Source organism: Protopterus annectens, chromosome 2.part0, assembly GCF_019279795.1.
Source record: "Protopterus annectens isolate FY-2018-M chromosome 2.part0, PAN1.0, whole genome shotgun sequence".
Lineage (NCBI taxonomy): Eukaryota > Metazoa > Chordata > Ceratodontiformes > Protopteridae > Protopterus > Protopterus annectens.
The window spans coordinates 1,691,851,611-1,691,865,816 of record NC_056728.1 but is presented as its reverse complement, the minus strand read 5'-3'; positions in this window follow the sequence as shown (position 1 = coordinate 1,691,865,816).

Genomic DNA, 14,206 nt, shown 5'->3' with positions numbered 1-14,206 from the left:
GCTCCTACACAAAGAGGAGGTGAGGACAACTCGCAATCTTTCAGAAAGCAAACCCAATGACTTTCCCCTTTGCATGCCAACCAGGTCTCAAATGGCAGCCCCCTTAGGAGGAAAGCTGGCATTATTTTCAAAAAATTGGCATGTTGTCACAAAGGACAAATGGATCCTGGACATTATAAACAGAGGCTACAAATTCCATTTTCATACCCTTCCAAAAATAATGCCAAACCTGCCACACAATCAAAGGACAGAGGCACAAAGGCAAATTTCAGATCTCATAAACATGAAAGCTATTCAAGAGGTACCTACACACGAACAAGGTCAAGGTTTTTATTCCAGGCTATTTCTGGTGCCAAGGAAGGGAAAAGATTAGAGACCTATTTTGGATCTAGCCATCCTAAACACATTTCTACTCGTACCAAAATTCAAGATGCTCACTCTACAGCAACTTGTTCCCATGCTGGGTAAGGAGTCTTGGCTGGTAACATTGGACCTCAAGGAGGCATACCTGCGTGTCCCAATCAGACAAAATTGCAGAAGGTACCTCAGATTTCTTGCAGGTTCAACCCATTATCAATTCCCTGCATTACCCTTTGGCTTATCTACTGTGCCCAGAGTATTCACAAAATGCCTGGCATCAGTAATTGCCTACTGCAGACTTCAAGGGATACAAATATACACTTATTTGGACAACTGCCTGATCCAAGCAGACAGCAAGCACATTCTTCTGAAACATCTGGCTTATGTAATAATGTTATTAAATTCTCTGGGATACACAGTCAACAAAGAGAAATCAAGGCTAATACCCTCTCGGAAGATAATTTTCCTGGGTGCCAATTTGGACACAAACACCCAGATGGCCTACCTCACACCAGAGAAGCCGGGGCAATTAATTCAATACTTCAGAACACTGGCAAATTACACCAGGCTGACTGCAAGGAAAATCCTGCAGGCTCTGGGATTCATGGCATCTTGCATCTTACTAATCCCATGTGCAAAGCTGCATATGAGAAAACTACAATGGTACCTGAAAAACATATGGTCTCAACACAGCCAGTGTTTGGAAACAATAATACCACTAATTCCATGTCTGCAAAAGGAATTTCTGTGGTGGGCTCAAGCATGCCAAACAAACACAGGTCTTCCATTCAGCAACCTTCAAGCAAATCAAGTCATCACAACAGACGCCTCGGACGACGCCTGGGGGGCGCACATGACAGACCGGTGCATTCAGGGCAAATGGTCCCAAAAAGAAAAGCACCTTCACATCAATCAAAAAGAAATGCTAGCAGTAATAAATGCTATTATAGCTTTCAAGGACCTTCTACAACCAGGTCAACTATTGATAAGAACGGACAACACCACAGTTATGTGGTACATAAACAAACAGGGAGGAACACATTCTTATCCCCTATGCAGACTGGCCATGTCACTTTGGAACATGGCCATGGACTTAAAGATGGAACTACAAGCACAGTACTTGCCAGGCAAGGAAAACACACTGGGAGACAACCTAAGCAGGAATATGACAGATCCACATGAATGGAAATTGCATCCAAAAGTTTTTACAGAAATAATACAAGAATGGGGAAGGCCAGACATAGATCTCTTTGCCTCCCACAAGAATCATCAATTGTCAAAATTCTGCTCAAGGATCTTCTATCCAAAGGCCTGGAGAGTGGACGCTCTTTCCTTCAGTTGGACATCAATGACAGTTTATGCCTTCCCTCCTCTACCTCTGCTGCCCAAAGTTCTATTAAAGACCAAAGCAGACAGAACAAAGATGATCCTCATTGCTCCGGACTGGCCAAGGCAACACTGGTACCCACTCCTGAGGAGCCTGATGCATTCCCCACCATGGACCCTGCCTCTAATGCCTCTTCTTCTGACTCAGCACAGTTTCAAAACTTTTCACAGACAGCTAAAAACACTCAATCTAGCCGCATGGAAGATTCCTTAGCATCACAACAGGCCCTACTCTCCAAGGAGGTGCAGGATGTCATTTTGGAGGCCAGAAGGCCATCAACTAGAAAAGCTTACTCCGCAAAATGGAAATGTTTTTGTGTCTGGAATGAGAAAAAGGGCCAGGATCCTGGAAAACTGAATTTACCTCAAATACTCCAATATTTGGCTGAACTGCTAAGCAGTGGACTTTCTTTCTCCTCCATCAAAATCCATGCATCAGCCATTTCTGCAGAATACAACACTGATCCACCATTATTCTCTCACCCTCTCCTAAGGCAGTTCCTCAGAGGGGCTAAGAATTTAAGGCCTCCAAGAAAACAACCAATACCTGCTTGGGATCTTAATTTCATGCTGGAAAAACTGACCTTGCCTCCCTTTGAGCCAGCTGCATCATCAGATTTGCAATACTTGTCCTGGAAAACAGTGTTCCTTCTGGCTATCACCTCAGCTCATAGAGTTTCAGAACTACAGGCTCACATGGCCGTCCAACCTTTTATCATCTTCCATCAGGATAGAGTTTCCTTATGAACCAACCCGTCCTTTATGCCTAAAGTGGTATCCAGGCTAGCTTTAAATCAGGCCATATATTTACCTACTTTTTATCTTAATCCTCAAAACAAAGGGGAGAGATTACTACATTCCTTGGACATCCACAGACAACTGCATTATTATTTGGACAGAACAAAGCCTTTCAGAAAATCAGAACAGCTCTTTGTGGCCTATGCGGTAGGAGCTCAAGGGAAGCCAATTTCCAAACAGACAATCTCAAAATGGATAGCCCACTGCACACACTTTTGCTATTCCTTTCATGGCAAAACTGTTCCTACAGGCATTAGGACTCATTCCACCAGGGCCACAGCCACCTCTGCAGCATTCCTCAGAGGAGTTCCTACCAAGGATATTTTGGAAACAACCACTTGGAGTTCTGTGCATACCTTCTCCAAGCACTGCAACCTACCATTATACTCAAAATCTAGAGCAGGCTTTGCCACTGCAGTCTTGCAGGGCATTTTGGCTCCTCCTAATTCCACCTAGTGCCTACCACCCCTTTCTTAGCTTTGGGATTCTACCCATCTGTTATGACTGCAGCTGTATGCACGATGAACATAGTACAGTTTTGTACCTACCATAAATGTAGATGTTCGAGTGCTAATACAGCTGCAGTCCAGGTTTCCCTCCCTCCTTCCCCTCTTGGGACAGGCCTATAGGCTAACACATTCTCATACAACCTGATTGGGGTATTCATTTATGATGTATTTGCTTGCAACTACTGTATTTTGATTATATTGCACTGCATGATTACACAAATTTATGTATTGCCTTCCTTCTGGGGGCACCTGGCATCTGGGGCAAGAAAAACTGAAGAAAATGGCGTCGGCTGGTTCCTTTATACCCCTGTCGCACTGACGTCAGGGAAGAAGCAACGACAACCGACGCCGGACCTAGACTTTGGAATTCGGCCGACCGAGGACCCGCCTGATGGCAGGAGAACCCATCTATTATGACTGCAGCTGTATTAGCACTCGAACATCGACATTTATGGTAGGTACAAAACTGTACTTTAGTGTTAACAAAGATTCCCTCCACAGGTATACCAGGTAAGAAGTGTATACTGCAGGTAAAATCAGTTCAGGTATAATGATGACGACAGCCATATCACTGTCCAAACTAAGGCTACAGGGTAGTGTAGTAAGACTTGTAAGTTACAGATAACAGCACTGACTAGAAAAGTAATGTGGACTACAGGAATATATTAGTTGTTAATTGACATCTTTCTCCCCCCACACCATATCTCCAACAATAAACAACATGCCCACACCTACCGGTATGTAATGACTCCAATGTTCTGGTAATGTCCTATTGTTTGATAAATATTTTATTTGTTCCCATGCATGTGCTATATTGAATTATTCCAACATTGGTGGCATGGTGCCATCAATGTACCTGCATGCTGTTCTTATTACCACTGTGGTCTCATATATGCATGTGTTCTGTTTGCTATGCAACTGTTCTGTATCTGATGTCTGGGTTAATGGGAATATCTATGCATGCTGTTACACCTAACCCTGGGATGTGTTGACTATTATTAACCCACATATGATGATAAAATCTAAAAACTATAGCACATTTGGGAAGGCCTGTCCCAGCGGACCCACCTGTCCCACCTCAGCTGGCCATGGCACCGGGCACTAGCATGTCTGGGGCCCAACCCCGGACCTCCCTGTCCATTGGTCCTGCACCACCTTCGGGTGGAACTGTTTCAGGGGAAGGGGTTCGACCCCCCGGGAGTGGGAGCAGACAGGAACGTGTCACCTGTTGCTAGGTCCGGGTCGTGGTGCTTAGCGAGCTCAACCAGCAATTTGATCTGCTACACCAGCTTGAGGGCAGCATGTCATGATTAGAGGGTTAACCTTGCTCTCCGACTCAGCCCTCAGCACAGCCACTTCATGGCTGTGAAGGTGCAGTGGTGACTGCCAATGCGTAGGGACCTCAGTCACACTGTGTCCACTAGGGGGCTCATGGGCTTCTGATTTCTCAACACCCCTCCCCATCAAGGTGTTTACCCCCACATGTGTCACATATCGCCCCGTATCCATCTTGTTTGTCTTATCTGTTAACCTACCCAACCTACCTCACTAAATATATCTACAATCCCTCTCCAACATCCCACTCTCACCTGAAAAAAAAAGGGCAATCTGTTCCCAAAAAAAATCTCACCCCATACATAGCTGTCCATTTTGCACAACTGTCCACTGGACACATGTAATCTGGTCTAATTGGCATCACAACTTATATTGTTGTCCTCACCCCCCTCCCAGGGGTTTGAGTGTCCAAATCTACCTCCAAATTTAGTGTATATGCACAACTGTTGCTGTAGAAGAAATGGGCAGCTATGGACCATCCCCACACCCTTCCTGCACATTCCTAGCTATTTACCCTACTTTCTTTTCCTCTTTGTGCCCCTTTTTCACCACTTTCCTATCAACCGTCTTTTCATTCTTTTAAAGAAATTAGCATTGGGGTAAGTGGGAGTAAGCACTTTGAAGCAGCAGTAAGCAGGTTTAAGCCTGTTTGCACAGGGGTAAGCAATGCCTACACTGGTTAAGCTCTTTAGAATCTAACTGTGTATAAGACACTGTAACTGGAAGTTAGCAGTGCTTACCTCCTCGCAAACCCACTTACAACTGCTCAAAAGTGCCCTAATCACTCTGTATCCAACGTCCCTTGTTCTGCCCAGCAACAAAATAAACAACCTCTGCAAAGCTCGAACCCAGGACCCTGCACACCACAGCCAAAGTGATTTACGACTAAGCCATATCAGATATACATAATTCTGATGTTTTTACAAAGATAGGCTCATAGGTTGGTACTGGGCTATCTGCCCGAAGACATATATTAGCCCAGTCACATTGTGCAGTATTCACCGCCCCTTTAGTAGTTCCCTAGACAATTGTACTAGCAGCCAGTACCCTTGGCCCCTATCTAGTAGTGCTGTTGGCTTGATCCCCGGTGTGAACTTTCTGTTACCCATCCACTCATCAAGGTTCCTCTTGAAGAGTGATAGTGAGGTGCTTATGTAGATCGGGACCCTGTTCCATAGTAAGGGAAGTCTCTGAGAAGGGAATCTATCCCTCCAGCATGTTCTATTCATTGTTGAGGTTTATATCCCTAGAGCGTATAGCTCGAGTAGATTTGGTTTTGCTAAGATGGAGCATGTTCAACAATTCTGGGTTGGACATGGCTCTGTACATTAGACAGAGATCGCCTCTGAGAAAGCGGTATGCAACAGAGAACAGTCTTAGCTTTTTCAATCGTGCTGCATAGGGCAACTGTTTGAGGCCAGTAATCCTCTTGGTTAGGTACCTTTGTGGTCTCTCCAGCTGCTGGAGATGTCTAGCCAGATACATTCCAATTGGTGCATTGTACTCAATAATGGGTCTGATGAGGGAAGAGTAGAGGGGCACCATTACATATCATCATATCATCCAGCCCAGTCATTCAACAGTACATGGAATGTATTCCAACATGTAGATGTAAGTGTGTGTTTATATATATTAATATCTACATAGATAAAACATATGGGTCTACCTGAAAATGCTGACAACGCACAATGCCAATGACAAGAACACTGACATGTTAAGGTAAGTGTGCAGTGGGGACAGACATTAGGGTCAGGGTGTGGGTCAGGTAAGTGTGCAATAGTGATAGACTTTAGGTTTAGGGGCAGGTTAAGTGAGTTAGGGTGCAGGTAAGGTAAGTGTGTGATAGTGACGGACTTGAGGGTTAGGGGCAGATTAAGTGAGTTAGGGTTAGGGTGCAGGTAAGGTAAGTGTACGATAGTGACAGAGTTAAGGGTTAGGGGTAGATTAAGTGAGTTAGGGTTGGGTGCGGGTAAGGTAAGTGTGCAATAGTGACAGACCTTAGGGTTAGGGTTTGGGTTAAGGTTAGTGTATAGATAGTTGTGTATGTAAGGTTTAGTGTAGGTTTGTAAGGTTTTAGTGTGCTTGTGTTGTGTGTGTGTTTTTTGGGAAAGGTATTTGTTTTGTTGATTGTTGGGATTTTGGTTTGTCGGGCATGTGAAGTTTCATGTTTTTGAACTTTCTTTTTTTGTCATTTTTTTCGTGTTTTTTATTTAGTTGTCGGTGTTTTGGCATGTCAGTGTTATCAGGTAGATCTATACATATATATACACCATCCTAAATCACCTAATACTACCCTTGCAAACCTCTTCTCACTATTAACATGCCTTTCAGCCTCAAACTAATATATTCTCTACTACTCCTTAACATCTTTCTTTTGTACTATACTCTTACTTCCTAAGAATATCTAACCCTTAGCCAATCTCCTTATTTAACCAAACACACAACCTCTCTACTTCCTCTAGCTGAACAAACACATATTAATATCCTATCATCCTGTCCCTACCTACCCCCTCTCTACCACAAATTACACCATAACAGATTTCTAACCACAAGACGGCTTTATCTAATACCATGCAAAACCTCAAAGGTATTTCAAATTCCACAAACACTTTTACTGATACATGGGGACATCCACCCCAACCCTGGCCCCAATAATCCTCTTACCCACACCCCTTCTAACCATACTACCAACAATCTTAGTTCTCCTTTCTCTAATGACTCCCTCTCAATAGCTCACCTAAATATTCGTAGCATCAACAATAAAATCACACAACTCCATGCTTTAATTGACTTCTATGCCTTTGATATTCTCTGTCTCACTGAAACATGGCTTAAACCAAGTACCAAAGACAACGAAATCACTCCCCCAGGCTATAGCACCTTAAGGCAAGATCGCCTTAACAAAAAGGGTGGGGGAGTGGCCTTTCTATACAAATCCCTACTACAAGTAACCTTAATTGACTCCCTGCCCCCCTCCCCAGTCAATGCTGAAATACTCTGTACCAAACTTCAAGTGAATAAGAACAAAGCCATTTATATAATTTGCTCCTACATTCCTCCAGGCAATAACTTAAATACACTTGAAAATATTCTTAGCTGGGTCTCCTGTAGCTTTCCTCAGGAAACCATAATCTTAGGAGACTTTAACATTGATTGGTACTCCTGTATCTCTCCCAAACCTACCTTTCACCTTAATCTTTTTAACTTTCAACAAACCATAAACTCCCCTACTAGAATACACAAATCAACCAATAAACAAGCCATCCTGGATTGGATACTGATCAACAACAATCACCTCTCTTATAAAACTGGAATACTCCCTGACAATATCAGCGATCACCTCCTCACCTACATCACTAAACAAAAAAACAACAATCCTAAACAGGCTACTTATCGTACTGTACACAACAAAACAAATTTTAACCTGTCTTCTTTCCGTAATGAACTCAAACAATATAACTGGTCAGCCCTAAAACACCTCCCAATTGATGAAGCAGTTACCTATTTCAACAATACCTTCCTACAAATTCTCCAGCATCATGCACCATCCCGATTAATTAGAATAGGCTCAAAAGCAGCCCCCTGGCTTTCCAAAAAAACCAAACAAACAATGCTAGCTAGAAACAAATTATGGACAAAATGGAGATCCACTAAAAACCCATCTGACCATCAAAATTTCAAACACCTGAGAAATACTACCAAGAAACTCACCTATCAGGATAAAAAGAACTACTACCTTCAGTATCAACAAAACCAAAATCAAAACCCCAAACATTTCTGGTCAGGAATCAATAAACTGCTCCATCCAGGGAACACCAAAACACCTACACCAGCTAGCCTAGCTCAGACCCAACCCAATATAATAGCCAATACCTTCAACAACTTCTTCTCTGAAACAGTCACCTCTCTAGCAAACACCATGACTCCCCCCCCTTCCCTCCAAATAACCTCTCCTCAAAACATCACCCCCACACTAAAATTTAATACAGTCTCCACAACCTATATACGTAAGTTACTCTCTAAACTTAAACCTTGCACCCCTTCAGCCGACAAACTACCAGCTGAATATCTACAACTAGCAGCAACTGAACTAGCTTACCCAGTCTCCATATTAATTAACAGAACTATAACTGAATCCACTATACCATCCTGCTGGAAAATCTCCCATATCATTCCCCTCCATAAAGGAGGTAACTCCAACGAACTTTCTAATTTCCGGCCAATAGCCCTTCTATCTCCACTATCTAAAATTATGGAACGTTGCATTCACCATCAACTCTTAAATCATCTCTTGCAAAATAACCTACTCGTAGATTCACAACATGGTTTTAGGCCCCACCACAGTACTTCCACTGCCCTTCTCTCCTTCACAGACGTGATCAACAAAAACCGAAATAACAACCTTTACTCCTCTGCACTATTCCTTGACCTCTCTAAAGCTTTCGACATGGTGAACCATCAACTTCTCCTAGATACTTTAAAATCCCTCTCACTTGATTCATTAGCACTACAGTGGTTTGACTCTTACTTGAAAGATAGAAAACAAGCAGTCCTCTGGGACAGCCATCTATCCTCTCAGCTCCCTGTCACAATTGGTGTCCCACAAGGTTCCATCTTAGGCCCTCTCCTTTTCTCCATTTTCATAAATAACCTGCCTACTTCACTCCCTACATCCACCTGTATACAGTATGCTGATGATTCTACTCTCATCTGTTCTGCTTTATCTCCAGAAGAACTCCACTCCTCCACCCAAAAAGTCTTTACAGCAGCAGAAAAATGGTTCCAACATATCTGTCTCCTCCTTAATCCCAAAAAAAACAAATTACTACTATTCACCCCCACCCTTAAATCTGCCCCAATCTCATTTTCCATTATGTCCTGTAATGGCACTATCATTAAACCTGACTGTTCCACTAAACTACTGGGCGTTACTATAGACAATCAGCTAAGCTTTGACTGCCACATTGATCTGACCATCAAGACTGTTAATAAAAAAATAGGTGCCCTCTACAGACTAAAGCCCTTTCTTACTGCCACTACCCGAGTGTCTCTTGCCCAAACTCACCTCATCTCCACACTATTGTATGCCTCTCCATCATTTATCAACCTTTCGAAAGCTAACCTTCAAAAACTTAACACAGCATACCATAGTATTGCCAGGTTTGCCACAGGTTCCCCATTCCGTACTCATCACTGTCTCAATCTAAAAAAACTCAATTGGCTAGAACTTCATAACATAATACTTCTACATCAATTAGTCATCACTTATAAAATTCTACATTACCCCTCCAACACACCCATACTTAATAACCTCATCACCCCATATAAAAATCTTACTTCCCTTCGCTCAGCCAGTAAGCTTCTAGTAACTACTCTCAAATCCCACAATAAAGCAGGTGACTCCTTATTTGCCAACACTGTAGGATCATATTGGAATAAACTTCCCGTAGACCTGACCTCCCTAAGCTCATCTTACCTTTTCAAGAAACAAATAAGAAACCACTTACAAACCCACTGGCTATGCCCATGCTCTAATCCTGACTGAGCTCAGCAAAGAATTCCCCTCTTTACAGTCCCCCCCTTTATCACTTCAACTGGCTGTTTCTCTACCTTTGATTATGGCCTTTACTGACCCACTTGCAGATTTTCTTTGTCTCTTTTTTTTTTCCTACACTTCCTACTTCCTCCACATACATGCTATATTCACTGCATCTTGTCATCTTTTCTTTTTCTAGCTTTATACAAATCTCTTCTATGCTTATTTCATTCCTAATACTAGTGCCCTGGCACAAATTTTCCTATTCTAAATTGTAAATAGTGTAATTTTTTATTTTGACTCTCCTTATCTCAGTTTAGTTTCAATCTTCTTCTTTTACTAGTCAGTCTAATTCAAGCAATTAGTACAAAAGAATGTTGCCTCTCCATTGTTTTTTCTTGTTATCATACCTCTGTATTTTTCTAAACCATATAAAAACTTGTATGCTTATATGTTTATATATTTTGTTTGTTTGGTTGTGTTTTTGATGTGTATTTGATTGTTGTTCTTTTCACTGTAAGTTACTAGTATGTTAATGGAGCTTTTCTCCTCGGGCCTCTGCTGAAATATATATATATATATAAACATCTATACATACAAATCCATACATCAACATCCATACATATACATATATGTCCACATCTATATGTATGTATATATATATATATATATATATATATATATATATATATATATACAGCAAGTTATATATATGTAAGCAGATAAATATATATCTATATAGGTATATACGGACATACATCTGTAGAAAACAATGGGAACCTAACAAAAACATATATGTCCACATGCACCGTTAATGGGGTTGAGAGGCCCCAATCAACATACGTCTTGTATGAATAGGTATACCCCCCACAGCCAAACACGTCTTCCCTGCAATACACTACCAACTGTTGCAGATCCCATAACCAAGCCCTGACATGACATGGGCACAAGATATTAACAGTACTCCATCCCACCTGTATGATGTTAGGCTAGTATCAGTAACATATCTTGCAGTACAGTCTGGCACCCTTAGGGAATGTACAATATGGAGCCTATCAACATCCCTAGGATACATATACACAGACACATATATGCATATACAGATATACAGATATATATATATATATATATATATATATATATATATATATATATACATATATATATATATATATATATATATATATATATATATATATATATATATATATATATATATATATATATATATATATATATGTAACTACACATACATATATAGATATATATATATATATATATATATATATATATATATATATATATATATATATATATATGTAACTACACATACACACGCAGAGATATGTATAGTAAGATACATATGTAGAAGGTGCACACAATATGGAACAGTATGCCTACAGTTAACACCTTAACAACTGGACACTGTATGAGCCACCCATACAAATGACAATCGTTGCCTGCAACATATACCCACAGAGAGGTCAAAGGATATAACACCACACACAGGTTTGCATAAATGGAAAACCTTTATTTGTGTACTATTACAGCTGTATATGCCATGTCATATAGCTGTTTAGACACTGACATCCATATAAATACATGCAACTGTGAAACAGTTATACTAATACAGTAGTCTGGAAAGGTTTACAAATGTTGCTGTCCAGGCAGAGGCCTTCAAATAGTACAATAGTAAAGACAGACTGGGCCGCAGGATACCAAACAATCAACAGTAAGTAATGCGGATATATAGTTCAGCAGCCTGTATCTACACTTTGTACTCAATCCCTAGGGGGTAAAGACCTCAGTTGACACAATGGGATGTAACCTTTACATAACAGGGCATAACTGACACTATCACAAGCACACTTACAAACAGAACAGTCTGTATGGCAGGAGGCAGTAGGCCTGCATTAACCCAATTTATTTAATTAATTTAAATATAGCTGAATTGTATGGTAATGTACATCCAGATACCTTAAGGCAGCTCACCTCTGATACTCCCACATGTTGTAACAGCCTAGGTTAGTTATGGTGTATCCCCCCTAGACTCAATAATACAGGGCCATATACCACTGTTACATACACTGGCCTCTGGAGTGCATAAGAGCACACATGTATTGTGTAGGTGAAACCCACACATATATGGCCCCAGCCCCACCGTATGCGTGGGGGATACAACAGCAGTGGACTGATGGCAGGAATGGCAACATGATATACTCACAGCCCACTACAGAACAGCCCCTTACAGCATGTCATATGTGCAAAGCTTGGCATGTAGGTAGAGGACAGAGGCTAGAACACAGGCCCATATGTGGAAAACTGTTGTGATAAACTAAGCAAGTCACTGGTGTTACAAGATAGTCTGCAACATTCCCTTAGTCGGGGGATTTGAGGTTAGAAACATAAATGGATGTAGCCATGTACTAATAACACTCAACACACACACTGCCAGTAAAATATCTGACACAGGACCTGTGTGGTGGACAGACAAAACATAATAGGCACACCTCTGTCCATGAAGATGACAGGCCCACAGTTGAGAGCTATGCAGACAGACTGCATTCCAAGGTAAACTACACGCAAACCCTGTACACTAGTACTATACAAAGCATACCACAACTCTACTCACACTCTGTCAGTAGTTCTGGAACCTCTTACAAATATGTAGCTGGCCTGAGTGTGCAGGTTCTCCTGTAAGAGGTATTGCTACCTGCTGTCTGTAACACTGATGCCCACACACAGGAAGGATGTCCATCACACAGGAAGGATGTCCGTCACACAGGAAAGATAAAGGGACCATACCCACATGATGTGGGAGCCATTACTGAATCCCCAAATGATATGGATATTCTACAAAAGGGCCTTACAGAAACAGATGCTTAGTGCCAGAGCCATGGGCTCAAGCTCAATGCCAAGAAATGTATAGTTATCCCCTTTGGAAAAAAAACATGTACCCATGAATTACCACATAGGTGGCAGTACACTAAACACCAATAGTGTGATGAGTCTTAGGGACACAGGTGGTCAGTGTTATCACCTTCGATAACCACATCTCCACAAAAGTCAGGAAATCCTTCTATGTGGCACACCTCATCACTAAGAGCTTTTCATCCAGGAAAAAGGAGGTCATTGTCCCACTGTACTCATCCCTCATTAGACCCATTATAGAATACAATGTCCCGTTTGGTATGTACCTCTCAAGACATCTGCAATGACTGGAAAGGCCACAGGAATACCTCACTAAAAGAATCACAGGCCTAAAGCAGATGCCCTACGCTGACTGCCTTAACAAACTCCAGCTATACTCTGTCGCATATCATCTACTCAGAGGCGATCTCTGCTTAACAAAAAAGGCCATGTCAAACCCAGAGCTGTTGGACATGCTACACTTAAAGAAATCCGAATCCCTCAGAGCCACACGCTCCAGGGATCTAAACCTTGTCATCACAATAAGCAAAACATGCAGGAAGGATAGGTTCTTGACCCAGAGACTCCCCAGACTCTGGAATAAACTGCCCATACATGTCAAGCAGAGCACCTCTTCAAAAGAAACCTTGACAATTGGATGGGAGAAAGGAAATTCATCCCGGGGATCACGTCAGTCACCCTGCTAGACAGGGGTCCAGAGAAGTAAATAATGTGGGAAGAAATAGACAGGGAATTGTTATGGCTAGACTTGTATAGGCCCTAGGGCCAATAGCCTAGTACCAACCTTTGAACCTGTAGTAGGTGGCTGCCATGACAGTAGTAATTGGAAGTACTACACAGTAAGCTGCATGCAGTTAGCAAGTGGATGACACTGATTGGTGCAGAGGCCATCACCTGATCATGTGCATCACCTACTAAAGCCATGCTGCAGTCTATTCAAAGCAGCTCAATCCATTTACTGTAGAGAGACATAGAGAGAGAGAGAAAAGAGAGAAAGAAAGAAAAAAACAAAAAGCCTAAGGCAAAGGCAAAGTAAAAGCTAAAGGAGGAACAAACTATTCTAACAACCATCCAGAACTGACATCATTCCCACAACAGATATGGGAAGTATATATGCATGTAATTGAATGTAGTACCTGGTCCATAATAATAGGATAGATGATGTGGAATGAGTTATATGTGCCATCAGGTGTTGTTGTAATGATGTTCAACAGAACAACTGCTATGGACAATAGTGTCTGTCCCTGTGGGTAGTGGGCCATAGCCGTCAACTATGTAGATCAGCATTGACTGACATGATGTAAGACATCATAGTGTGTGTTGTGTAATGGGAAGTATGTATAAAAGCTGG